This window comes from Pezoporus occidentalis, unplaced genomic scaffold (assembly GCF_034315485.1).
Source record: "Pezoporus occidentalis ecotype Australia unplaced genomic scaffold, CSIRO_AGI_Poc_V1 ctg252, whole genome shotgun sequence".
NCBI lineage: Eukaryota > Metazoa > Chordata > Aves > Psittaciformes > Psittacidae > Pezoporus > Pezoporus occidentalis.
This window is the reverse complement of record NW_026914416.1, coordinates 281,210-308,420: the sequence shown is the minus strand read 5'-3', so window position 1 is coordinate 308,420 and position 27,211 is coordinate 281,210. Positions and strand designations below refer to the sequence as shown.

At 41.8% G+C, this 27,211-nt stretch overlaps 1 protein-coding gene across 6 annotated transcripts in view; it reads right to left on the bottom strand.

The window, feature by feature from the left end:
* The window catches only part of ARHGAP24 (Rho GTPase activating protein 24), a 208,951-nt gene that overhangs the window by 33,709 nt on the left and 148,031 nt on the right, over window positions 1–27,211 (bottom strand). The gene's annotated exons all lie outside the window — the stretch shown is intronic.

Genomic DNA, 27,211 nt, shown 5'->3' with positions numbered 1-27,211 from the left:
GCCAAAACCAGAACCTGGCTTGCCACAGTTCCAGGTTTATCACACTTGCGGTACTGCCACACCTCCACGCTAATGGATATGATATCAGTGCAAGAGCACATGGGGATTCAAACCACCTTTCTAGCACTGCAGAAGGAGCAAACCCTTCCAGATAGTGCCAGACATCTTGAAGCCCTTTCACTGAACCAAGGGCACGTATGTATATACACGCCACACACAAACATGATGATTTATTAATCCTGCGGGTTCTGCGTTCATTTCTTTCCAGCTTCTTCCATCCTATTATTGCTTCTAGTCATATCTAAAGCAACTGTCTCTGTTCATTACAGCTGGAATACTGCTTCTGGGAGGTCTTCTGAAGAGTGTCATGACCACTGCTTGCCTCTGCAACAGACAGGTTTCTAAAGAGAAATTTCTTAAGGGCTAGAAAATACAACCACAGCTTCCTAGCACAACCATTCTGAATGAACCCGCTTGTACAGCGCACACTTCACAGAATTAGGACACACAACTGTAAAAAGAACCTAAGCAAAATTTGGCAAACAAAATAGCCATATTTTCCCAGACATGGGCAGATTCTACTGAAGACTTGTTCTTAAGGTTTACATCGCTATTCAAAACTTAAATTTGAACTTGGAAGTAAAGAGAGACTCTTGCTTTCTACAGTCAAAATGCAGCCACTTCTGTGCTATGTTCCATCATTTTTACCTTTCAAGAAGTGGAGGATGCAGTTATGGTGAATGGGAAGCATTAGCATCCCAAATAGTAGTACTCCACATCAACCCTGCCAGTGGCAATATATGGAAAACAGACACAAATGGATTTACACTGTCTTTTAGGGTCTCATCAGTATGTCCTCAGACTTCTAGGCTTAAATCACCAGTGATTAGTGTTAATATAAAAGTTGGGTAATCAAAATTTCTGTTTTGTTCTTAAACAAGGAGTTTCATTGGGAAAAAAGAAAAGAGAGTAAGGACATTCATCTTGGTCTCTGATATCCTAGTATCCTTTACCACTTAGAGAGATTATTTATGTTTAGGATTAATGCAATACAAATGCTGGAAATGCTGGAAATGCTGTAAAATGAAAGCTGATGGAGGAAATGCAGGTGGGTTTTTCCAGAGAGATTGATTAAGTATGCCACTTAATGTGCAGTTAATTTACTATATAGGAGAAAACTTAAGAACACAAAGTATAGCGGAAGAGCCATGAATTCTATTGTAATTATTGGTCTTTTACTTGTGAAAAAAATACTAACTGGAGTCCTGATCAGGAACTACAAATTACACAGTCTTCTTATACATCTGAACACAGAAGAGCATGACTGCTTCATTGCACATAGGGACAGCACTTAGTTCTACATCAAGCTACAATTGGAAGATTTATGCAAAGCACAGATGGATGCATTTCTGAGTTGCAATCAATTTGTAGGGAACAGCAGTTGCACAAAGATCAGCTCTTCTACCTTACGGGCTGGTATAATGATGAGGCTTTGGGTGATACAGGCATATGTGAGCGAAGAGGAAAGCGTTGTTTAGTATATGATGTATGCAGAACCATGATGATGGACAGTAGTAGCTGGAAGTGAAATCCAGACGATATAGCAAAGAGAAATATTTGAAAGAGAAGCTAAAAACTTTGAAAATAAAGTCAAAATAGGGTGCAGTAGAAACAAAACAAAGGACTCCTCAGGCAAGATTTTCAGAAATTAATGTCTGAATATTAGCTCTAAATCTTTTTGTAAGTATTATGGCTTGATTATTTTTGTGAGGTGATGAGCAGGCAGGAGTTCCTTTCTGATACTATTTGAATACCATATGGAGGTGCATTTAGTGTATTCAACTGAAACATTAAAATGCTAAAATTTTACCATTTAGCATTTTCTTGAAAAATAAAAAATCAAGGAGACAAATGTGAAGCATCTAGGCAGGAGGATGTTTCTAAAGGAAACACAGTGGTTATGCTGTAACGCCAGTCTGCCTTTCACCATCTTTCAGTTTCCAAGCTGAGTAAGGGTTTCTGAAACTGTGGCTAAGATAAACATACAAGGGAGTAGGGAACTGTTTCACTTCCAAATTGGCCCCAATTTTTTTTTGGTGGAATGTAAATGTTCTTTTGAGGTTGGACATGATATTCTCAGCTTGGAAAAATCAGATTAATCCTAGTTTCTGATGTTCCTTCTGGGAGAAAATTCTCTTTTAAACAGTTGGTATGAATTTAATCCTTTTGCATTCCATTCTCAAGAATGCTGGAACAACGGTTTTCAAGAAATCCAAGATGCTGTTAAAAGGATGAGCAAATATTTCAGAGTTCAGACTGAGTACATCCATGGAATCATAGAAAGGTTTGGGTTGGAAGGGAACTTAAACATCATCTAGTTCCAACCCTGCTGCCATGGGCAGGGACACCTTCCACTAGACCAGGCTGCCCAAAGCCCCATCCAACATGGCCTTGAACACTGCCAGGGATGGGGCATCCACAAATTTGAGCAACCTGTGCCAGTGCCTCAGCACCCTCACAGTGAACTTCTTCCTAATATCTGATATGAATCTACCCTCTTTCAGCTTAAAGTCATTCCCCCTTGTCCTGTCCCTACATGTCCTTGTAAAAAGTCCCTCTCCAGATTTCCTATAGGCCCCATTTAGGTACTGGGAGGCTGCTAAAAGACCTCCCAAAAGCCCTCTCTTCTCCAGGCTGAACAAGCCCAACTCTCTCAGACTGTGTTCACAGGAGAGGTGCTCTAGCCCTATGATCATGTTTGTGGTCTCCTCTGGTCATGCTCTAGCAGGTCCCAGTCCCTGGTATGTGTTGGGGGCTCCAGAGCTGAACAGAGTACTGCAGGTGGGGTCTCAAAAGAGCACAACAGTGAAAGAATCACATCTGTTGACCTGCTGGTCACACTCCTTTTGATGCAGCCCAGCACACAGCTGGTTTCTGGGCTGCAAGAGCACACTGAAGCCAGCTCATGTTGAGCTGCTCATCGACCAGCACCCCCAAGTCCTTCTCACTCAGGGCTGCTCTGAATCCATTCTCTGTCCTCCTGTATCTGTGCTTGGGATTGCCCAACCCAGGTGCAGGACCTTGCACTTGGCCTTGTTGAACCACACTGGAGTACACACAGGCCCCCAGTTCATTATTTTCACTTACACTACATAGTGGCATTATTCCTAACGCCTCGATGACAGGTAATAGGCTGGGTTGAGCAAGTTATACAAATTACATTTTCAATTATTTTACCCAGGACTGTCCCATTACATCCTCTATTCTTCTTGGCTCAATACTGTTCTGTCATCTGAAACAACACAGAGATGGCCAGAAGACACACTTGTATCACCTGTATGTTTTAAGTGACTTACACTTCCACCAGTGAGAAACCTCAGTTCTGAAATACAGAATTCTCAAACTCATCATTGTTTTACTACCAAACGGTATCAGGTGTTCCATTTAATTTCTCTCTTCATAAAGAACTAACACAGTTTCCTCAAGAGGGGAATTAAGTAACTGTAAACAAGTCAGTAATGAAGATTTTGCTTTTTAAATCCTTCAGCACAAATATAATTTTCTGCTGCTACCCAAGCCATGCTTTTGCATTTATAATCTTGAACCACAGTTTTCCACACTAAGGGTGCATTGTCTTTTGGGCATACTAACTTTTCAACATAAAGACTGCAGCGTAATTTAAGTGCTAAAAGGCAAAGGACCGCTAACACAAGTACATTCCCTGGTGGGCATCATGCTCCACCACAATTTCCCCACTTGAAAAAAGCCTGGAAGACAGCAGGGCTTTTTCAATAGACAGAGTTGTTCTAATGAAGCTTTGAACCAGCTCCTGTTTGGATACCTGAAATCAGGCTCAGGAAATGTATTCCTTACATGTAACACAATGAACACTCTTGCACAGGTAACTTTTTCTGGGCTGCAGGTCTACAGCTGTCTTCAAGACTAAGTTCAGTGTCTTGCACAATAAAAGCAATTTTGTGCATTACACAGCTACCAAGTATTTCTCATAACAATTATGTCTTAAATACTGAAGCAAAAACTGTAATGCCTGCTCATCAGCAGTTACAATTATGTTAAAAGATCTTATTAATGAGGAAAACAAGAGATGTGAATTCAAATATAAGAGCTCTGATTTTTTTCAGAGCACAATCTTTTCAGGCATGTCTCATTCTTCCTCTCCCCCACTTCTTCTGACCTTCCTTTATTCCTAGTTCAAACTTCCACTGTACTTCAAATGGATTTCACAGTGACACACCTCATCCTCACATACAAATCCAAATAGTTCCTATTTCATATAGTCTGTTACTCCTCGACTTCCCTGTTATTCAGATGCTGGTGTCAGCACAGTTAACTGCTCTATTTTACCCTTCCCCAGTGCCATTCCCACTTGAAAAAAATCTCATCTCCTTGCTCAAGACACACCACCCAAAACATTTTGTTCACAGGTTGCATTAATAGGGAATCAAGCTGTGTAGACCCATCAGAGTTCTACAATTCACCAGCTCCTGAGCAGCAGCACACATTGCTGCCTTCTGAGTTAATCAGTAACATGTGGAAGTTAGGGGAATGTGTCTTTTGCACTGCTGTTCATGGTTTTCAGCTTTCCAGAATTTTTCAGTGTTGTCAGCATTGTTATGATACAAAATCCAGTCTGAACTGTCATGTTTGCTGTTCTATTGTTGTGACTTTCAGCTGTTTTCAGAGTTGCTGGTAATGATGATTCTGCTTTCTTATTATGCTGAAGTTCTGTGAAACCATACACAACAGCAAAAAAAGTATTTTTCTACATTTTTTTTTCAGCCGTACTAACTGAGATGAAATCACCTTCTTCTACCTGTATAGTGACGACTGGCAATGAACTTACAAAAGCAGATGGATTGCGGAACGTGAGGAAGATATGAGAAATACCAATAAACAAAAAAAAACAGAGGAAAAAAATTACCTGTGGTGCTCAAATGTTTTATTTCTACTATGCTTTATTTCTACTATCTTCACATCAGGCTATGTCATTTGTAGATCCGAATTGCAATAACCGAGAGAGAAGAGAATGGTTGGAGCCGGGACTCAGCTCTGGCACAGCATTTTACCCCGCCACTGACTGCACGTGGTTGTATCTGACGATACATCTACAGGATGGGTGATTTTTAAGGAGGAATGCAGAAGACAGGCAAAACAGACATTAATCAATCAGATGTCAAATGTCCTCAGCACTGAGGAGTTCCACTGAGAAGACCTCTTGACTTGAATAGCAAGGATTCACTAGTAATTGAAACCTTTCTCGAACACTGTTTTGTGTATTCATTAGAAATGGGGGGCAGCAGAACTACAGAAATGGCTCCATATTTAACTGCTTTAAGTTTGCCATCTAATTTTTGGAATATTGCTGCAGTGTCTACAGATGATTTCTCAAATTTAACAGTTCTTACCTTCTGAAATTACTATTTTACTTGCTTCTTCCAATAACAGTTAAAATCTGTGGAAAATATGACTTGCCTCATGACTTGCCAAGAGGGAATCAATATAATTACGTAGTTGGCAAGAAGTGTGAGGATTACAATGTCAAACATTAGTGGTGATACAAGACTTAGTAAACGACTTCATTGTTACCTGTCGTAACTGATTCTAAGAGAAAAGCATAAATACATATTATTACAGCAAACTTATTTTCTCTGTTCTGAATGACACACCTTAGAGATCAATTTCTGTTCTCCTGTCATTTGACAGTAAGAACCTTCTTTGAAGTGTCTCAAGTTGGACACACAAAATGGCCACCATGTTACTTGAAATCGGTTGATCTCTATTTTAGAGGAAGTCTCTGTGAACATATATCCATCTTTACTTCTAAGGAGAGAGAAGAAAAAGCCCCATGCATTTGCTGATTTAGGTATAGCCAACAATATAGAAAGATGCTTCAGAAGTAATTGACTGCGAGGACTCTGTTCTGGCAAAAAGCAAGATCCTGGAGCTGTTGTTGCTAGAAAGACAGCTGCCCTGTGCTATCAAATGCCTCCTTTCTTTTCAGCCTCACATCATTAAATTTCATTGAAGTGCAAAGACTCAACTTGCAATGGATTACTTTGAAAGGTCAGTTCCACAGCACATATTTGTACGTCATTTGACCTAGCAGGAAATTAAAACTTCTGATGATTTTAGGTAAGGAAGGATCAATACGTGAAGTCCTCAAACATAAATTAACACAGGGACTAGGAGACCTTACCTATACACATTGGTACATGAACTTCAGGCTGCAAAGCCAGCATACTAAGATGCCAGACCTGGACTGTCCTCAGACTGTAACAACATTCAAAGCACGTGCTCACTTCAGCTCTCAGCATCTACTCATTAAGCTCTCAGATGTTGATGAATATGGAGTATCCTGAGCCTTCAGCAGGTACAAATAAAGATGCTCTTTTACCAGTCTAAACATGCTCTTGTGTGCACAACACAAGGGGGAGAGAATTAGTACAAAACCAAAGCTGAACTGCTAAATTCTTGTGATGCTCCTTTAGAAGGAGGCCAGTCAAAAAGAGCAGCTTTGATCAGGAGATAACCATCTGGTAGCCCAGGCAGTGAATTGTGGCTAAGCCATAACTTCAGCCAGTCTTTGAAATTCTGTCTCATACAGTGGCCTATGGTCATTCCTGCATACAGACAAGCAGACAGTGCTATTTATTAATTCTTATGCAACAAAACTGACCTGCTAAACACAGAAAATGTTGTCTGTCTTCTAATTTTACAGACAATTATTTTGTAAATAGACAGAAAAGTCGCAGTGTTTCCAACAGATTTCAAGAAAAGCCGTTTCCCTTCTCCAGAAGAAGCTGACCATACTCTCCCCACTTCTGGACACAGTATTTTCCAGTCTGTACTGAATTATGCCCAAACATAGAAATACTTCATTTCTCAAGAGAACAACCAGTTATTTAAGCTGCTATCTGACTTCAAATTTGATCACAGATAAAAATAATAGCTCTTTGTGGCATAGATACATCACCAAAAGGATGCAAACATTCTAACTGAGCAAGTATATATTATGCATCCTTGTAATTTCATTATAATATCACTTGTTTAATAACACAAAGTCATTTTAGCGATTCAGAAAATCAAGAATAAGTTACTCAATAAAACATGTGGGCTAACTGACATATGCAGAAGACAATTACATAATACAGAGTTAAGTTTCAGTGGAAGATGACCTTGCTTATCTCAAGTAGCAGGAGATTTTAATCATCAGTTCAGGACATTTGTTACACAGCTCATCTGAGATCAATCATCTCCAGGAACACTGTGCCTCTTTGCACCATTCTGGGCTATCAGCTCAATATTAATTCAAGACAGAAACGTGCCATTTAATGAATTAACAGCTCAACTCTCCAGTCCTTTAAATGTCTCTGAAATGTCTAATTCAAGTGGCAGCTTTCCTCAAGAAAGAGCCACCAAACACCTGTTACCTGCAGAGCATAGACAGTGTACAGCTCTGTAAATCTCCACCTTGAACAGAGCAGAATGAACAGAAACCTCATTTCAATTTTGGTTTTTGTTATATGTATGCCACAGACACATGTTGATAATACAGTCCACATTTCTCCTTCTCATTCATGAGCAGGGCCTGAAGGAGCTGGCAAATGAAGTTGCTAAGCCACTGGCCATCATATTTGAAAAATCAGGGCAGTCAGTTGAAGTTCCCGATGACTGGAAAAAGGGAAATATAACCCCCCTTTTTCAAGAGGGGGAAAATGGATGACCCAGGGAATTACAGACCAGTCAGCCTCACCTCTGTGCCTGCCAAAATCTTGGAGCAGATTCTCCTGGAAGGCATGCTAAGGCACATGAAAATCAACAAGGTGCTTGGTGACAGCCAGCATGGCTTCACTAAGGGGAAATCCTGCCTGACCAATTTGGTGGCTTTCTATGATGGGGCTATGGAATTGATGGACAGGGGCAGAGCAGTTGATGTCGTCTACCTGGACTTGTGTAAAGCATTCGACATTGTTGCACACGACATCCTTGTCTCTAAATTGGAGAAACATCAATTTGATGGATGGACCACTCGCTGGATAAAGAGTTGTGGTCAACGGCTCAATGTCCAGCTGGAGACCAGTAACGAGTGGTGTCCCTCAGGGATCGGTGTTGGGACCAGTCTTGTTTAACATCTTCATCGCTGACATGGACAGTGGGATTGAGTGCGCCCTCAGCAAGTTTGCGGATGACACCAAGCTGTGTGGTTCAGTTGGTACCCTGTAGGGAAGGAATACCATCCAGAGGGACCTTGACACGCTTGTGAGGTGGGCTGACGCCAACCTCATGAAGTTTAACCTTGACAAGTGCAAGGTCCTACACCTGGGTCGGAGCAATCCCAGGCACAGCTACAGGTTGGGCAGAGAAGAGATTCAGAGCAGCCCTGTGGAGAAGGATTTGAGGGTGTTGGTCGATGAGAAACTGAACATGAGCCAGCTTCAGTGTGCGCTCACAGCCCAGAAAGCCAACCGTATCCTGGGCTGCATCAAGAGGAGCGTGAAGAGCAGGTCGAAGAAGGTGATCCTGCCCCTCTACTCTGCTTTTGTGGGACCTCACTTGGAGCACTGTGTGCAGTTCTGGTGTCCTCAACATCAAAAGGACATGGAACTGTTGGAATGAGTCCAGAGGAGGGCCACGAGGATGACCAGGGCACTGGAGCACCTCCCGTATCAAGACGGGCTGAGGAAGTTGGGGCTGTTCAGCCTGGAGAAGAGAAGGCTGCGTGGAGACCTCCTAGCAGCCTTCCAGTATCTGAAGGGGGCCTATAAGAATGCTGGGGAGGGACTCTTCACTAGGGACTGTAATGATAGGACAAGGGGTAAAGGGTTAAAACTTAAACGGGGGAAGTTTAGATTGGATATAAGGAGCAATTCTTTACTGTGAGGGTGGTGAGGCACTGGAATGAGTTACCCAAGGAAGTTGTGAATGCTCCATCCCTGGTGGTGCTGAAGGCCAGGTTGGACAGAGCCTTGGGTGACACGGTTTAGTGTGAGGTGTCCTTGCCCATGGCGGGGGGGTGGAACTTGATGATCTTAAGATCCTTTCCAACCCTAACTATTCTATGATTCTAATAATCCCAGAGTGCACTTCTAATTTGCCTAGGTCTTTACTTTCACATTGACAGTTGGAGTCTACATACCACAGGATGCTCTTTTTAGCCAAAGATCACTTAGGTCTCATTTCTGGCAGTGTAGACTAACAGAAAGTACTTGCAAGGAGAAACCCAGTGTATTTTGAAGTATTGCTTTTTAAAGGACATTGCATGGAATGAAGTAATAACTCTGTTCATGGTACAGAAAAATTGTAAAATGGATAATATACATACATTTATAGATAGTTCTTGTACAAAGAAAAGAGTTTCTTGTGTCCATTTGCCATTTCTTTGAAACACTGGAGGAGGACCATGAAGGAGATGAGGCTCCTGCCAGCCACAGCCCTACCTCTGACACATAAAGATGGCCCCTTCTGCCCTCTATGCTCACACCCAAGTCAACTTCCCACAAAGAAGAAATCCGCAGAAGCCCTGACACAATAACAAACTCAAAAACTGTTTGGCAGCAGCATACACATCATGTTCATCATGGAAGTGCTCATCATGGGTTCACTCCTTCTTAGGAGAAGAGCCAGGAATTCTTCAGTCCCAAAAAATTAAACAACACTTGAGGATGATGCCATCTATATGAGTAAGGAAACAGCAGACATCAATGCCCTCCATCAGTCAGATGTGGCAAGCAGGGATAGTATGATTCATCAACTCCAACAGTAGCTGTTTGGAAATTAAAGGAAAATTGTTCATTGTCTCTTCTCACTCACAAGTGCTTCAGTGGGCTAGTCAGAGAAAGCCTATCAAAGATTTTAGGCTCAGCTAGTCATTGGCTTAAGTGGCTTCAAGGCCACTGTTAACATGCAGCTTTAGCCCCTCATACTAGTGGTTTTGCCTCTCAGATGCTCATTCAATCTAAGAACAACTCACAGATGTGCTCCTACAATAAACTAGTAAGGAAGCAGTTACATAGTTAAATCTGAGCCAGTCACTGTACACTCTGTTCATGGCAGGGAAGAACTGCCACTCATTGGAGCTATCTTTGGAGCCTCCTCTGAGATGAGATGAGATGAATCACACTGTGGAGATACAAGTTCTCTTCTAAGCTGTTCATGCAGGCACACTTGGCATTGGGTCACCACACTCACTCTGAAATCTGGAGAAGTGACTTCTTACAAGGGCATGTAAGGACAGGACAACAGGGAATGACTTTAAACTAAAAAAAAGGGAGATTTAGATTAGACTTCGGGAATAAGTTCTTCACTAGGAGGGTAGTGAGACATTGGCACAGGTTGTCCAAGGAAGTTGTGGCTGCCCCTTCCCTGGCAGTGTTCAAGGCCAGGCTGGACAGGGATTTGAGCAACCCAGTCTAGTGGATGATGTCCCTGCCCATGGCAGAGGGTTGGAATGAGATGATCTTTAAGGTCACTTCAACCCAAACCATTCTATGATTCAATGATTTTATGGTATAGCCAGCAGCTGCCAGGCAAAGAGAAGTTCGCTATCATAATGAAAGTCAAGTGGCTTCTCCCATGTGCCATGAAACAGCCTCAGACTTTACTGGATGCTGTGGTCAATCTTTCAGACACAAACATGATTAGCCCTGAGTCTGAATTAATTTCTTCCCTTGCAATTTTCTCTTCAAAATGAAGCATTCAGTTTAGCATTGTTTTATACACTCAAACAGAGCTAAATTGCACGTCTGCTATTTAGCCCAAAGCCAGGAACAGCAGGCAATAAGTACAGTAGCCTTAGAGGAGTCTATGGGAATGACTCCAGTTTGGGGGTCTCCCTGCTTCTACATGGAGATCAAGAGCAAGCAGTGTCACTGAACCCTTCTCTTAAGAGCTGCTCAGCCAATGCTGGGAGATGCAGAAGTGCTTTCCTACATGTGTCTGCTTAGGCTTTCAAAATGAAAAATGGAAGAGAGTAAATGAAAATACATCAAAGACAATATTTAGATGACATCCAACTGTGTGTTACACTTACAGCCCAGTTTTAACTTCCTTTCAAAGAATTCACCTTCAAAACACCTCCAAGATCAGTAATATAGCACCTTTAGATTACAAATAAAATAATAAAAGCACCCAAAGGTAAATAATTCGTTCAAAGCTTTACAAGAAAAAAAAAAAAAAATCTATTGTACAGCTCTGGAAAAAGCAGCAGGACTTAATCTCTAGGGCTGTGCTTGCACAGGAAGCACACTTCCACTGACACTTTCTGATCTAGCAAGAAAATAATTTGGATACAAACTCTGAATATTCAGGCTTTTAAGCAAGTTCCTTATATTCTTTGTGTTTCTTTCCAAGAGTATTCTGTTGTTAAAACACGTGTTGATCATAAGGTGAAGAGGAATACCGCTCCCATCACACATGCTACTCTTTTAAGTTGTAAACACAAATATTTCTGGTAGAACTACACAGTAACTCTTAATTCTGAAAAAAAAAAAAAAAAAAAAATCACACAAAGGGAAGAAAAACTTAAATTGATTGTGGCTAATTAAATGGGAAAGAGACTAAAACTTACTACAACTTAATTTTTGCTTGTCTGTATATGACATCTTCTTGCCATGGACAGATGGTCAATACCCAGTTAATCTCACCATGTTCCTCATATATTAAATACAATGTCAGCTGATGCCCAGCGTCACAAATGACTGTGACAACACTGAAGTGGAGAGAATAATGCTTGACTGCCAAGTAGCTAGGATTTCTATGAGCAGAAAAGACTTGCTCAAAATGAATGGCACAAGAAGTGAGCTGAATGACCAAAAGACACCCCGCTAAAAAGACAAGAAGCCACATTACTTATCCATCTGGAGCTGCTACAGTACTCACAGATGGAGAAAGAAGTGACCTGGCAATGAGAGGAAGCAACTCAAACCAGGCTAAAAATCCTCACCAGAGCAGCAGGATATAGAACCAGGCTGTACTGAGATCTGTGCTGGCTGTGGCCAGGCTGCTAGCCACACCTGAGTAAACCTATGTGATACTTCAGGGACAACACTCACACAGAATTAGTTTTTAGTCCTTGGATAGAGACTTCTGAGAGGGGAAACATACTGTCTGATATTCAGATTACTCTGTTCTCTAACTGGTATACACAGAGTAAGTAAACTTATACAAAAGAACTTGATGATTTCTCCTCCTATGAAGGATTAGCTCTCAATGCCTTGAAAGGTGTCTGGCAGCAGTGATCTGCAAACCTTCCTTCTTAGGGAGCCTGAATACTACAGATACTTCTACAAGAACTTCTGTTCCAGACAGCAGTATGCTGGCAGATCAACAAATGGATGAGCACTGACCCAAAGGCCCACAGATCCAGACCTGTACCCCAGTGACCAGGTTGGTCCTTTTCCCCGCTAGCCAGTTAGTATAGTAGTTATGCTGTGTATACCCATGTCACCATGCCAGTTTTCCAAGAGTTGGGCACAGGCAAGGAGAAAGAACAATCTCTTGTTTTCCACTCCGTTAGCAAAATGGGGACAAATGCCTTGTACCTTACTCTGCTCATTATTTTGAGATTAAACACTGTTTAAAAGCTGGTAAAATAATTATAGATGAGACAACATCCCATGGAAGAGAAAATTAAAAAGGCAGCGGGATCTGAGGGGAGAGTATAGGTTAATTTAAAACGATGGTAGAAATAAAATGATACAATTAGAATGGTAAACAAATCTAGAGGTAATGAATCACTATATTAAACTAAATGTCACTATGCATTCTTACAGCGTATGCATAATTCTCAGAAGAATGCCTTGAATAACTCTGAAGAGCTCAGATGCACCAAGACTGCAATTTGAAAAACTAATAGCAAAGTTTAGCATTCAAGGACTGCTAATAAGATTTCTGCAGTTTAATAGCTTTTCTCCCTAACATAGATTTTGCTTGGCCATGTAACTAAGCTCCCAGATCTCTACTCTCAACCTTCTAGAGCAACTTCCATTGCTAGGTCTCCTAGGTCGGGGAAACAGACTTGCCACCACACAGGCTGAGCCACTGAAAGGTGAATTCTTTCAGTAACTGCTTCTCAGCAAGACTCGGGTATGATGTCTAATAGCTCTGCTCCAGTAGCAGTCATAAAACAAAGGTGTTTGTTTACACATGAATGTGTGGTAGGAATGAAACCCTATTTGTGGGCTGAAATCCCAACAGACCCATCCAGGCATCAAAATTTGAGACTTCCAAAGAAAAGATTCCCAGAAATAAGGAAAAGTCTCCTACCGCATTCTTTGTGCTCCTGAAGCCTAAATCCTCATGAAAAAATATAAAACTCCTAGCTAAACTGGGAGCCAATATTGCCAGGTTTAGAGGAGTTTTTTTAGCTATAAAACACTTATCTCTTTGAAGCCAAACAACTTTTTGGAGAAGATGGGGCATTTCCTGCTCCCTCCCCCCATATATTTTCCATAGACATCAAGTAATAAAGCATGAGAAGGTTCCTTTGGTGATACAGCTACATGGCATCCTGACACACATCTCAGAAGAACAGTAAGCTTGGGGATCTCCCTTGGAACTATCAAGTCTCTACTCCATCTCAGTTTGGGGGTCTCAGATTTCATGTTAGGTAGCACAGCAGTCTGTCCTTGTGCGCAATCCCCTGCTGCAAGCAAAGGGGTGTCTCAGTTTACAGCACAAAGGGAGTCCTAAACCTCTGCCAAGGAATGCTAGATGATGAGGAAATAAAGCAGAGGTGCTAAAACTTGTTTTAATTTAGTATTTACATACACACTGACAGTGTTGAAGATGAAATATTCATGAAATACCAACTTGCTGTAGTTCAGTCTGTAAATTGTTCTAGAAAAACCCAAAGAACAAAACAAGACTGACCAATTAGCACTTGCATCAATAAGAAGCTAAGAAAATAGCTGGGGCTTATTAAACAATGTTAATCTAATGGCAGATAAACATAACCAAACTCTCATTTCACCTTCCACCTAACTCTCTATTTTCTTCCTACTTGTTCCGTGTGCTTCAGTGTTCCAAGCCATATAGCCCTGATCCTTCATTCCTGTGTTTTCTATCCATCATCCTGCCTTGTTTTGATTCTCGGGAGCAGGTCCACACTGTATGCACTCACAGTTATGATCCGTGAAATCTGCTGGTGGACTTTCTGAAATCTATATGGGAATATGAATAGCTAGTCTGAAAGCTGTTTTCTCATCAAATGACTCCATTTGTGCATCCACCAGAGATGCCAAGATTGGTACCCATCCATGACAGATGAGAAATGATCATGAGCCATTATATTCATTACATGAGTCATTACATTCAGCAGCTGCTGTTTCTTTAGGAATTTCCTTAGACTACCTATTTGCTCAAGCAAGAAGAATTTCCCACCCTTGAGAAGGGAGAGTGTGCAAAAATAAAGAAGGAAAAGCTACATCCATGTGACAAAGACGAGTGAGTGACAAAGGAAGGTTTCAGGAGAGATGGTGTCAGAAGGTGTCAGACAGAGATGTAGGAATATACCTTCAGATGAGAGGGCAAGTGGTGCAGGCAGGGCACACATTCCCAGACAGCAGTGAGCAGCTCTCGCCTCTGTTAGAGGCGGAGCAGGTTCAGCACGAACAGCCTGCCTGCATGCCTTCCCAGACTTTTTTTCAGAGAGTTTGTATGTAAAGGACAGACCAAACAAACCCCAATACGTTTAGGAATGCTGCTGATTTCAGATTATTTCCAATCTCTTGTGCTTTATCCCTAAGTCAACACAATTGTGTGCTTAGTAACTCCACACAAGGTCTAGCCGCTCTTTTTTTTGCTTGTTTGTTTAAACGTAAGCAATACTCCTGACCTCATGGGTCTAAAGAAGTAACCCATAAATTGCAAGGCTATCACCTGTGGAGAGAGCCCACAAAAGGCTGTGTTTGTGCTAAGATAGGCTCTCAGAAGTGACCTCTGGGGACCAGATAATGGGTGCAAGTTTGTGCTTGGAAGAGGAGTTACTAGGTGAGAGCAGAGCCTGGGCTCTTCCTATTTAGGCTCCAGACATCTGAAGTACCTGGATTCCCCATCCAGCAAACTTGGCCCTCAGTATGACTCCGGATCAACACTCCCTATTCATGTACTTTTGTGAACAGCCAACCAATACCGAATAGCTGGCTTTTCTCCATTACTTGCTTTATCCCAGGTACCCCATCAAACACTTAAATTACCTTTGCTAATTATTTTTCCAGGCTAAAACAAGCACACTGAAATCTAACAACACATGGAATAGCTTCACTCATCCTCCCATCACACGATGAAAAATGACGTCTCACACAAGGACCACCAGATCCACATGGCCCAGCCATGCTGCATCAGAAGAGAGGCAACTGGAGGAGAACATCTCCTCCTAGCAGCAGCACAGACCTCCCTTACAGCTCCATGAAACAGATCTGCACAGGAAGAGATCTGCTCATCAGTTAACTACCACCATAGCTGTAAAAGGTGTAATGCTATTACCTGCATACCAGCACACTGCTACTGAACATCCAATAGTACTATGGTCAAGTTAGCCCCATCCAACTCCACTGAACAAGCAAATCATCATGGCAATCTGCACCATTTCCAGTTTATAAGTGGTTTGAAGATATAACACCATGCAGAGCTCATTATAGTAATCCACTCCTGAAGTAATGAGGTGTTGAATGAATTTGGTAAATAGTGCAATAGAAAATGGTTATATTCTAATGAGGTGCAGATGGAAGTAATCTCAGACACCCTATTCCCCTGCTCCTTTCTCTACATTTTGGACAGTGTCAGCTCCAATGCATTAATCCCAGGATCCCACCATTTCATTACCCCACCACCCCTCCTAACCCATCTTACATGGGCACAGGTACAAAATGGTTATCCAAAGGCCAGGATTGTATGTATACTGCATGAAATCTTCCATTTCACTGTCTGCTGGTGTGAGACAGCTGTGACACTGACATATATGACAAATAGGTACATTTATTTTCTTTTGCTAAACTGCGCAATAATGCTTCAAACCTATTGAAGCAGCTGCAAGCTGCCTCAGTGAGACCTATGAACAATAGTTTGTTTGCAAAACAGACTAAATTTCTTTGGGATACTAACAAACAAAACTGAATTTCCCAGACAGCATGTCCATTTTCTTTCAGAGATGGCAAGAGAACCACAGCTGGGGAAAAACCACAGCTAAGCACCAAGCCTGTTGTGTCAGAGGCCGGTGACAGCTGCACTTCCTTCAGATGCTACGGTAGGAAGACGCCAGGTTCATACCTTCAGTAGATGGAATTCTCAGCTTTCATGCCAGTGAGCTCTCTAAAAGCGCTGAAAAGGAAGTTTTGCACAACATTTCTCCAACTGCACTTCAGAGCCATCCTAGAACAGGCTATACACACCCACCTCAGTTAATACAGTCCTTTGTTTACTCGTACAAACCAAGAGAACCCTTCACTGAATCACAGAATCAAGTAGGTTGGAAAAGACCTTTAAGATAATCAAGTCCAACTGTTACACTGCTACCCACACTATTGTAGAGGCCAGAGGTACATGTCACCTCTCGTAGCCTCAGTAACAGAACAGATTCCCTGTTGTCATGTACCAGGAGTTGTAGCTATGGGCTCCTAACTGGATTTTCTCTGTCCAGTTGATGGACTGCTCCCATCACCACCACAGCACAGTTTACTAAAGCCCCAGAACAACATTAGAAGCTTTGCACACCTTGCAGACCAGCTCACCTTGGCCTTTGTTCTTGTCAAATCTAGTTGTGTGGTTCTCACAGAGACACTGACTATTTTACAAGTGGGACAATGGAAATGCTGTTTGAAATGTGCTAATACTATATGCTGCCTGTATCTCAGGTCATAAGCAACCTTTTAACTAGCTCTACAGCTTTTTGCTCTGATATCCATAGAATTCACCTGCAGCTCCAAAATACATTTCTTCACAGTTTGCCTCTCCATCTCCCCTCCTTGCAAGGGGCAACAGAGGCTTACAATCAAAAGAAGACAAACAAGGATATCAGCAGCCTACCAAATCTGCTTGAAGGCATGCAAACAACAACTCTCACCTTGGAAGCAGTCAAAACAAAATTGTATCTTATCTCATTCCTACCACGGGCATTTGATTAGCCAGAAGCACAGTTAACATGGTGAGAAAGAAGTAGCATCACTACACACCGGAAAATCTTGCCTTCATACAACAAACCAACCCAACCGTAAATTTACAACAGCAAATTCAGAACAGTTACTTTATGAAAGGAGGTGGCTGGGTACTCAAAGTCAGCTCTGTGAATGCCATCCTATCAGTAGGGATTAGGCCACTTGCCATTCCAGCCTTAGAGTTCAGTGTCCTTGTGTATAAATTGTTTGTAAAGGTATTGTTAGCCTTGAAAATGCAATTATTGCTTGGACAAGGATGAGGAAGGATGGAAGGGTTGAAGATATTTCTGAAGCATGAAAGGAGTTTTCTGACTTGTGCATGGAGGTGCAGGAGCCACCCTGGAAGGTAAAGTGGGGGGACAAATTCCCCCCCACAAATTGCAATATGCAATTCCATTATAGAAGAGTAAGACTGGTAGGTCATACTTGGGATAATCTGCTAATACTATCCAATAGACAGGGTTAGAAAAGAAATTGGGAGGTTCATGTCATTTGCATCACAAACTATACAGGTCAAACAGTTTCTCTGTAGCAAAGGGTTAGGTGAAGCAGATCAGCTAGCTGAGTGAAATGAACTCCATTTTGAGGTTAAGATGCAGGTCTGGGAACTGAAACATCGCTGTCATCTAAAACATATTTACTAGGTATTTTGTTTGCATGTGCATATGGTTTGTTTAAAGAAATTCAATGCTACCCATGTAAGTTACCCCAATGTGTGCAGTATCAGGTATATAATGAACTCCCATTGAGGCCAAATATCCTACTGTAAGAAGGCGCAAGTTGAGGGACACAGTGGGACAAACCACACTGAAATTGTTCACAGGCTGCATTTGGATAAGGGAGGAAGAATGTATATACTGGCTCAAGTTCTGAAATAAAACACTGCATTTTCTAACCTGGGCAAGTGTAGAGAGGCTTTATTTTAAAAAAGAAAGAAAGAAATTAGCCAAACATATTTCCTACAGGCTAACTCATTTCCTCTGTATTTAGTCCCCAAGCTGTTAACTGATAAAGGAGTTGCTGATCCTGACGATGGACTCCATCAGGCAAATAACATTCAGAAAGCCACTTTTGACAGAGATACTGCAGAAATTGCTAAGTCTTACAGCCAGGTTCTGGGAATCAGTAATTTATTTGTTTATTTGTGAAGGCAAGGACCTGGAAGCTATACCGTATTAGAAATCTACAAGAGACTCATCAAAACACAGAAAATCAGATTAATAATATTGCAGATGACAACATACTTGGAAACAGTAAGAAATGGATAGCAAATGTGTCACAATCCTGTATGCTAGGTGATGACATTTGGGTATGAAATATGTTCTCCTTTCTGTACCCCACATGCTGAATACACTGCTGCATGCAGTACAGTCCCCTCAGCAGCATCACTGAAAGTTCAATGTACTGTAAAAACAAGGAGACTGCAACACAGGCTGATGGCGAGACCTTTATCTACTGCTGCACAGAATTTCAGTGGCTTTTTCTATCATGTGATCTGAAAACAGTCAAAGATAATAAGAAATATTTAATTAAGAGGTCTCTGTGTATTTTTCAGTGTTTGTGATGACACAGAGAAAAAGGGGCTACCTCAACTCCTGATAAAAGTAAGCTCTATGAGTGGTCTGTGAGGTTACAAGCAGAATTTAGCCCTATCAAGTAAGCCCAGACTTTGCACTGGCCTATCACAAGAACAGAAATTCACTGACACACCAGTTTTCAAGGCACATATGATACTTGATATGAAAGTTATTGACATGACAAAGTTGACATTTGAATAGACCATATATTGAAAGCAGTCATGGAGTTAATCTCAGCCTAAAACCTCTGCTGCAAATACTGTAAACACACAGTACACAGTCTGTACTTGAATTTAAACATAAAAAAAACAAGAATTTGATTCATAAAAATAGAAATAAAATTTCCCAACCAACAACAGAAACACCAAGTAGACCCAAAGCATAACTTCCCCATCAGAGAAATTAATGCAATTAGAGTCATAAAAATCTTTACAAATCACCCAAGGAACTGACTCAGCAGCTCTCAACGTCTTCCCAAGCCTGCTGAACCAAGCCTTGCTGTTTACAGTGTAGGCATTTCAAGCTCAGTTGCTCACAGGGATCCTCCAAACCATTTTGAGTTTCAAGATCCAGTTTCAACAGGAAAACTGACACTTCTGAATCAACAGCAAGCAAGCCATATGCCCTTTATGCCCTCCTGCCTTCTCCCTGACTGGTGAGGTGTATCAGCCACACAACAGGGGGGAAACACCAGTTATCAGAAGTGGCACTAACTCCTAGGAGAACAAAAGCCTCAGGTACGGTCAACAAAAAGATAAGCATCTGGCTCCTTCTGCACTGGGAATAAATGGTATTTAGATCCCAGTGCTTCTTGAAGGACATACTTGAGAACTCAAGCAAGCTGTACCTGCCTAGCAGCAATGGGCTGACACTTGCTTCCTCTCTCTTAACCAGACCTAGAAAATGGTCCCTGCACCCACCTTGAAAGCACAAACATGACTGAAACACAGCAGTGTGAGAGCCCAGGAGGCAGGCACCCGAGATTTTCAAAATCACTGATCATGAGTGTGTCATGGTATCACCACACACAAGCCTCAGACACAATAAAAGAGTAGGTCCCACATGATATTCGCATGGTAAGCCTTTGAAAACAGAAAGGTGGGTACAGAAAACCTCTCTGGTCTGAGAACCACTGAGCTGTGTACTGGAGTTATCTAAAACAAAAAAATCCCCAAACTAACCCCACCGACACAAAACAAACAACCCCCCACCCACCCAACCAAACCCAACTCGACAACACACTTCTGCAGTTACTGCAGACATGCGCTCAAACCTATCCACAACCCCAGAAAACAGAGACTGTAGTGATGCTATGCTGCAATGGAGTGAGTCAGGGGTGAAAATCCCTATGTATTATGCAGAAACAACACCCCTAACCAGTGGGCTACAGACCTTACTGCTACAGGAGGGTCAGTGGCTGTAGTGATGCTGCAATGCATTCTCCATGCCACGCTCTGCCCCTGGAGGCTGCTCAGGCTGCTCCTCTGACTCAGACTGGTGGAGAATTTGGCTCAGCTGCTCAAAAAGTTGCTGGGGATTAACCTGCTCCTCAACAAATTCCCTCTCTGTAACAACCTCACATGCCACACTGCACCAGCTGACAAATCAGATGCAAGACAAACAGCTTTTCGGGGACATCCATTAACAGCAATAAGCATATATTCATTATGTGTTTTACCAGCTCTGGGTAGGGGATGCTATTTTTCCTTGTGTAAATCAGTCTGTAGCAAATTAAGTCTCTAATTTCACTACAGGGATTTGCATTAGCTTCCGCCAACCTTGACTTTAAGTTGCTTATTTCACCTCAGCCATCACAATTTCATTGACTGCAACATGTAAGTAGAAACACACGTTTCTGCATCAACACTTTTTCTGTATCACACACAAGAAACCAGATAATTCTAACCCCAATACAAGGTGCAAATTGGGAATATTTCCACTGAGAACAACAGTATTAAACTGGCCCAAACACATCAGCTGCAGGCTTTTGCAAGCTGATCTTTTAACTGGAAATAAAAAATGTAAATCTCTCTCCTTTTTCTTTCTCAAACACCTGTTGATATCAATAGTAATCACGTCATGGAAGAATGCATATCTGAATATATTGGAGCCAAAAGCATTACTCCAAAAATGTTTAATTTTCAATTTTACAGAAAACACTGCAGTCTTTCTCATTTAGCTTTCATAAAAAAAAATCTATTTTTTTAATCAGCTGTAAACATTAATTTTACTATGTAATTATGCCCTCAAACTAACTTGATCAGGGAAACTCATCTCCCCCAAAAATGTGTAACAGCCCACTGAACATAGTTCAGTGACATGGTTAGGAATAAGACAGGACAGATACTCTTCTGTTATACCATTTCAACACAGCAGTCAGAAGATTTTTCTTTCTCTCTGCAAAGCCCACATTACCTAACAGGCCGTGAAAATGAACCCAGCAGCCACCAGCATCACAGCAGCCAGCTCCTGCAGTTACACTGCACATACACACCATGGAGAGATGTGCTCCAGGAAACCTTCACCACTGTGAAGCACCTGCCTATCATTGAGCTTATTTCAGTGCAGTGGAAAAGCTGGCCTGGAAATCAGGCAACTGATTCATTTCTGAGCTTTGCACTGCACAAAATCAACCTTCTGATCCCACCACTGTCTCCCACTGCCATTGACAAGCCTGGACATAGCGACATGACAGGCCTTGCCAACAGCCAGGCTCTGCTTTGCTGTCAACACACAGTTTCTGTGTAGGGAATTCAGGGCACTCAGTCTTACCTTTGATGCTTTTAAGTGCTACATGTCAACAGTTTATGGTGCAGTTTCTCCCACTTGCTAAATATTAATTAAAATATTTTCCTAAATAACCCATTGAATATCTATCCTGAAACATTTTCAAACATTTATTAATTTAAACTGAAGTTTGTAATCCCTTAAGGACCTTACACGATACCCAGTTGCCATGGGTTAGGCATTTCCATTGCATTTATCTCTGGACTAATCCTGCCTATCAAGTGGCATTCATTAACCACAGACAATTACTTAATCCACTATTTTCATAACAGAGGACACATCCCACACCATGTTGTCATACCATTTTTTCTCTCCTGTGAGGGGAGATGCAAAAGAAAGGATGATGAGGCATCAGTATTGATCTTAATTGTCAGAGTTACAAAATGTCAGTTGCAATAAAGCTTTCTTCGCAGTGTGGGATTTGCTTAGATCTACCTCTCATTACAACATATGGAGCTGGTATGCTCACTGCCTGCTAAGTATCCTGCTAAGGACTATTTAGAGTAGAAAACCTTTCTAGTGATAGAAATGTAATTTCTATTAGATTCACTGCATAACATCTCTCTATTAGGAATCTTAAACTCAGCATTGTTCAATGCCACAACCTTTATTCTGCTGACAGGCAAAGGTAAGCTCAAATGAAAAGCTGCTTTAATTCTTAATTTACTTAAATTACAAGTAACTTTCTACTGTCTCTGCCAGTGCCCTAAAGAACTCGGCAGTAATGGAGAGGCTTTGCAGAACCCCCAGAAGTCTTCTCAAAAATAAGATATGATAATACAGCAATCCCTGTAGAAATGTGAAGTATTTTCAATAACATTATGACTGAACATTAATAAAGGAATCCACTTCTTGCAATACACATACAGTGATATTTCTGACAATATTTCATTATAAATATTCCTAGAGGGCAGCAGGGATTCAGCTATGAAGATACCACTGACATCCACAGCCCTGATGGGAAGAAAGCAGAATTTAGGTTATGATTTATTAAAAATTAGCTTTCCTTTTGCACTCATTCAGAGCTCATTCTTTCAGATACAGTTACAGGTCTTCAGTTCACCTAAAGCACATGTTAACACATACCAGCATGGCGTTTCACGATGGAATGCAGCTGTCTTCGAGGTTTTACATTAACAGATATTTTACCTTAGTTTTGATTCATGTAATTGCCACACTAAGTTCTGGCAGAAAGAACACAGTAAAAAAACACACTTTAAACACCTACATATTGATGCGACAGGTATATTATCATTGTACAGTGACTGCAATACCTATCGAGGATGATATTTCCAACTCGACATACTGTGTCTGTAATTCAAGAGCTGGACTTGGTAACAGATAACATTGAGCATACAGTGGTAAAATTACTAAAGAAAAATGAGATGGAATTACAAATTTAATTTACTCTGACATATTTGGAAGAATATAGTTGGCAGATTGTCAGGTGAAGGTAGTAGAGACTGTGAGCCTGGGGCTGACAAGGGAATAATTTACATCATCTCGCAGCTCCTAGTCCAAAGCCACAAGTGGTCTGTGCAAACTGAGCTGAAGCGGACAGGCTACAGAGGCATGCAGTGACTCCTCTGGCTCCAAGTCACCCAATGGCCATGGTGACAAAGCAGTCTATTCAGTGCTGACCACTGCAGGACAGCAGGTAGGCCCACGTGCACCAACTCCTCCGGCACTTTGCATAGGTGCTGAACGTGATGTATTTACCTGCAAAACTAAGATTAATGGTAGGGAGAGGAAGGAGACTAAAGGATAAGAGTGTTTCCTTAGTTTTCTATATTCAGGATATTGCAGACAAACATCAACTGGCAGCTGCAATTTCTACCAGGTGCTTTAAACTATACAAATAAATATGTGCAGCCATAGTTATTGCAGATGGGTCTCCTGAAAACAGAGCTATGGTGCAGTAGCAGGTTGTGGCTCAATGCAGATAGTGGGCAGGAACCTGTTTCAGGTCTAAACGAACACTTTGCTTATTACTTGGCTCTGGTGAGAGAACATCTGCTCTGAACAGGGTCACAGAAAGCCATCTGCCTGCCCTGCTGTATAGGCATCAGAGAACCTCCACAAACAGCCCATTATGGCGCATTTCTGACCTGGTCCTGTTTCAGCTATTAGTGCTTCAATGGTCTCAGCTCATTTCTGAAAAAAGTCTCCAAAACCTACTGGCTACAGCACAGAAACCAGGGGAAGAAAGCAACCAGTCTAGAAACCTGGGCACATGCTGGGTGATGTTTGGTCTTGTCCATGACAACTATGGCTAACAGGAGACAGTGCGTGTGGTCCCCAGCCCAAAGCTGGACCAGGAGCACAAAGGAGCACTCTGCCCCATTAATCAGCTACAGATGACATTTCTACTCAGAATGTAACTCTGCACTGCGCCCAACCCCTGAACTCCAAATGCAGCATGGGTACAGCGGCATTTATGGTACTGAGCTTCTATTTTGTGGCTTACATCTACAGCTGCAGGCATCTGAAAAAACTCTCTGCTTACTTAACCTTTTGTTATAGATTCACAAAAGGACCTTAGTAAAATCAGGCTATTGCAATCCTGAGGATTTTTTATTTGTTTAGACAATATGCATGAAGAATGAGAATGTAAAATATTGATACAAACAAAAGACATTTTACCATTTTCCATGCTGATGTGGAAAAGCAGAATGAAAATACAATTTACACTGAAATTCCTTCTCTCAGTAGGTAGGTATTGGATACGATATAGCACAAAAAAAAAACAAACCCCAAAACAGTCAGTTGGGAAGTTAACCATGCTGCAGCCTGATATTTGCAACTCAAACCTCCTTTTAGTCCGAGTATGTCTTTTCATATGTGTGCAGAGCAAAAACATGCAAACCAGCTCCTGTCTTGGCTTCCTCAGCCCTATTTCTCGTACCATGATTTCCACTGAGCCACCTGAGCCTCTTACACTTGGTCTAGTTGCATCATTAGAACTTTTAAAGTTCTCGTTATGGTTAAAATTTGCCTGGTCATGGAAATGTGTGCAGACTTTCACACTCTCCTAGGCTGCAGTATACGTAACCCGTGGTATTATTTTAACACAGGTAAATAAGCCAGCCCACAACAAGTAATTCTGAATATGACATGCCTACTGCTAATATGTTGGAGATGCTTGGATAAGGAGAATTAGACCCAAAGACTTGATTCCAGGTATGCTCGTCATTTAGCATATTGGCTCTTTAACTAATTCTTTTGTACTGCATTTAACCCTTAAGGCATACCTTAAATACCAAGACTGTATTAAGAAGCCATTCTTAAAGCACATAGCTGCTATGGCAACAGTTTTTGTAGGAAGCAGACATTCTCATCTCTCCATAAAATCATCAGTTATAATAGCACCTTGTACTCCTGGTGATACCCCAAGGAAATGCTTTTGGTCACAAGTGAAGCAGGCAGACTGCTGCTGCCCGCAGCACCACTGTTTTCTGCAGCTTGATGGGCTTTCACTGGAGATTTTCTTCCTAAATTAGGACCCCTAAAGCAGGTTAAATAGCCAAGGCTGCCTCACACAGGAATTACTTCTGATGAGCTGCTGAACAGCAGCAGCTCTACTCTAATCTCAGCACTGGCAAAAGGCATTAATGAACACCACAACTATTACAGCAAACTGGCATGGAGAGATGCTGAACAACTGGCTACTGCAGCCATTGATCTATTAAAAAACACAGCCTTTCCAGGTTGCTGAGCACCCGTGGTATATTTTAATAAGAGAGGAGAAAGGTAGCCCTTTCTTTTCATGATTTCCTGCTGGAGAGCTGGCTTCATGCTGGCCTCATACTGGCACAGCCGTAGCAACAAGGATAACAACAAAGCATCAAGACAGACAAAATCACAGAGACAGAAACGCAGTAACTATTCAAGAGAAGCATTTTCATTAGTGATTGCCCTGGACCAGAATGCAGCATCTGAACCCCTTCACCCAAAAAGCACTCTGGTACAGCTGAGATGTGAACTGGGACTTTGTGCCGAGTCCATGCCATTTTTCATGTAACGCTTGGTATTAGACTTGAGTTGCAAGCGTCACAGAGGAGAAGAGAATGCAAGAGTTAGCTCTTAGGGTGCCAACAGCTCCTCTCTCAGTATAGCTTTGGCTCACAACTATGCCTTTTGGTAATGCACATGTGGAGCTTCCCTTTACAAGAGGCCATTATAGCTGTGGAATAAAAGCCAGTCATGAGAAGGTGAGGACCCAGATGCCAACTTGCTAATGACCCCACAAAGATGAAATCAGAACCAGGGCGTGACCACCAAATAGCCTCAGCAGATGCTATTGGGGCTGGCTTTCTTAGAACAACAAGAAAGAATGCACCAGAAGCAGCTCAGCTATTTCGGACTGGCAGAAGCTTTTGCCTCACTGCAATGCTGCCCAGACAGCCTTACACCCAGCCAGGTAATTGTTCATTCCCTTCAGAGCTGCAAAGATTGAAAGAATATATCACATCTGTGCTGTCCTTGAAACACTGCCACTTCATTTTCATCAAACAGTGTCATCTGCTGCTTCAGGAGACAAGAAACAACCCTCTGCTTCCCTAAAAAAATCAGAAAGAAAACAAATGGCTCCATCCCAAGCAAAGCCCTCTGCTCTATTGATTACATTTAGCAGCACAGGCATGCCTTTTTGCTATCCTCTCTCCAGCCTGGTGTCAACAGCCTGCCCCAGGCTCTCTGCATTAAGTCTCCACAGGAAAGATGTGACCCGTGATGCGTAAGATTATTATTTTGTTTTTTTTTAAATGCATTTCCAGTCCAGCCAAGAAAAAGCAACAGGCTCCTTCACTGAGGCTGTGAGGCAGAAGGGTAATCACAGTCACTGAGACTACTGAAACACCCAGCACTGGAAAGCAATATAGGCCTTTCGGAGAGGAAACACTTCCAGTTCCTCAGGCTCTGTGCCCTCACACATACAAACTTGCATGGCAAGGAGAGGAAGGGTGAAGGAAAACAGGGTTCAGACAGGAAAATTAACAGCTGTAGCAACCAGGTTTGCTTCTAATTGAAGCTGCTCTTAGCTGGGGAAGAGACTGAGTGTAGGAAAGTCCATATTTTCTTAATTCACCCCAAAATTTAGGCTTCAGTCTGCTCTGTGTCACTGCAAAGTTGGGGGGACTTGTGCTTTTCTTGCTGTTGTTTATGCAAATGTCTCTCAACAAATACCTTTAGTCCTCACCAGAAATCTTTTTTTGCATATCTGTCAAGGGCTGTGGCCCTAAGAGAACATATGTTTTAATATCACCGGGATCTTTCTGTCATGTGTATAACTCAGTTAAGAAAGGAAAAGACACATAGGAGAACATATTTTTCAGCAGATTTCTGTAGACCAGGAAAGCACTTATTTTCTTTAGCTGCTGCTGCTATAAATCAAAATGTGTCAGAGAATCATAGAATGGTTTGGGTTAAAGGGACCTTAAGATCATCTAGTACCAACTCCTCTGCCACGGGTAGGGACACTTCACACTAGACTATGACACCCAAGGCTCTGTCCAACTTGGCCTTGAACACGGCCAGGGATGGAGCATTCACAACTTCCTTGGGCAACCCATTCCAGTGCCTCACCACCCTTACAGTAAAGAACTTCTTCCTCATATCTAACCTGAACTTTCCTTGTGTCGATATGAAAATATTAAGATATCCTTATTTATAGCTATG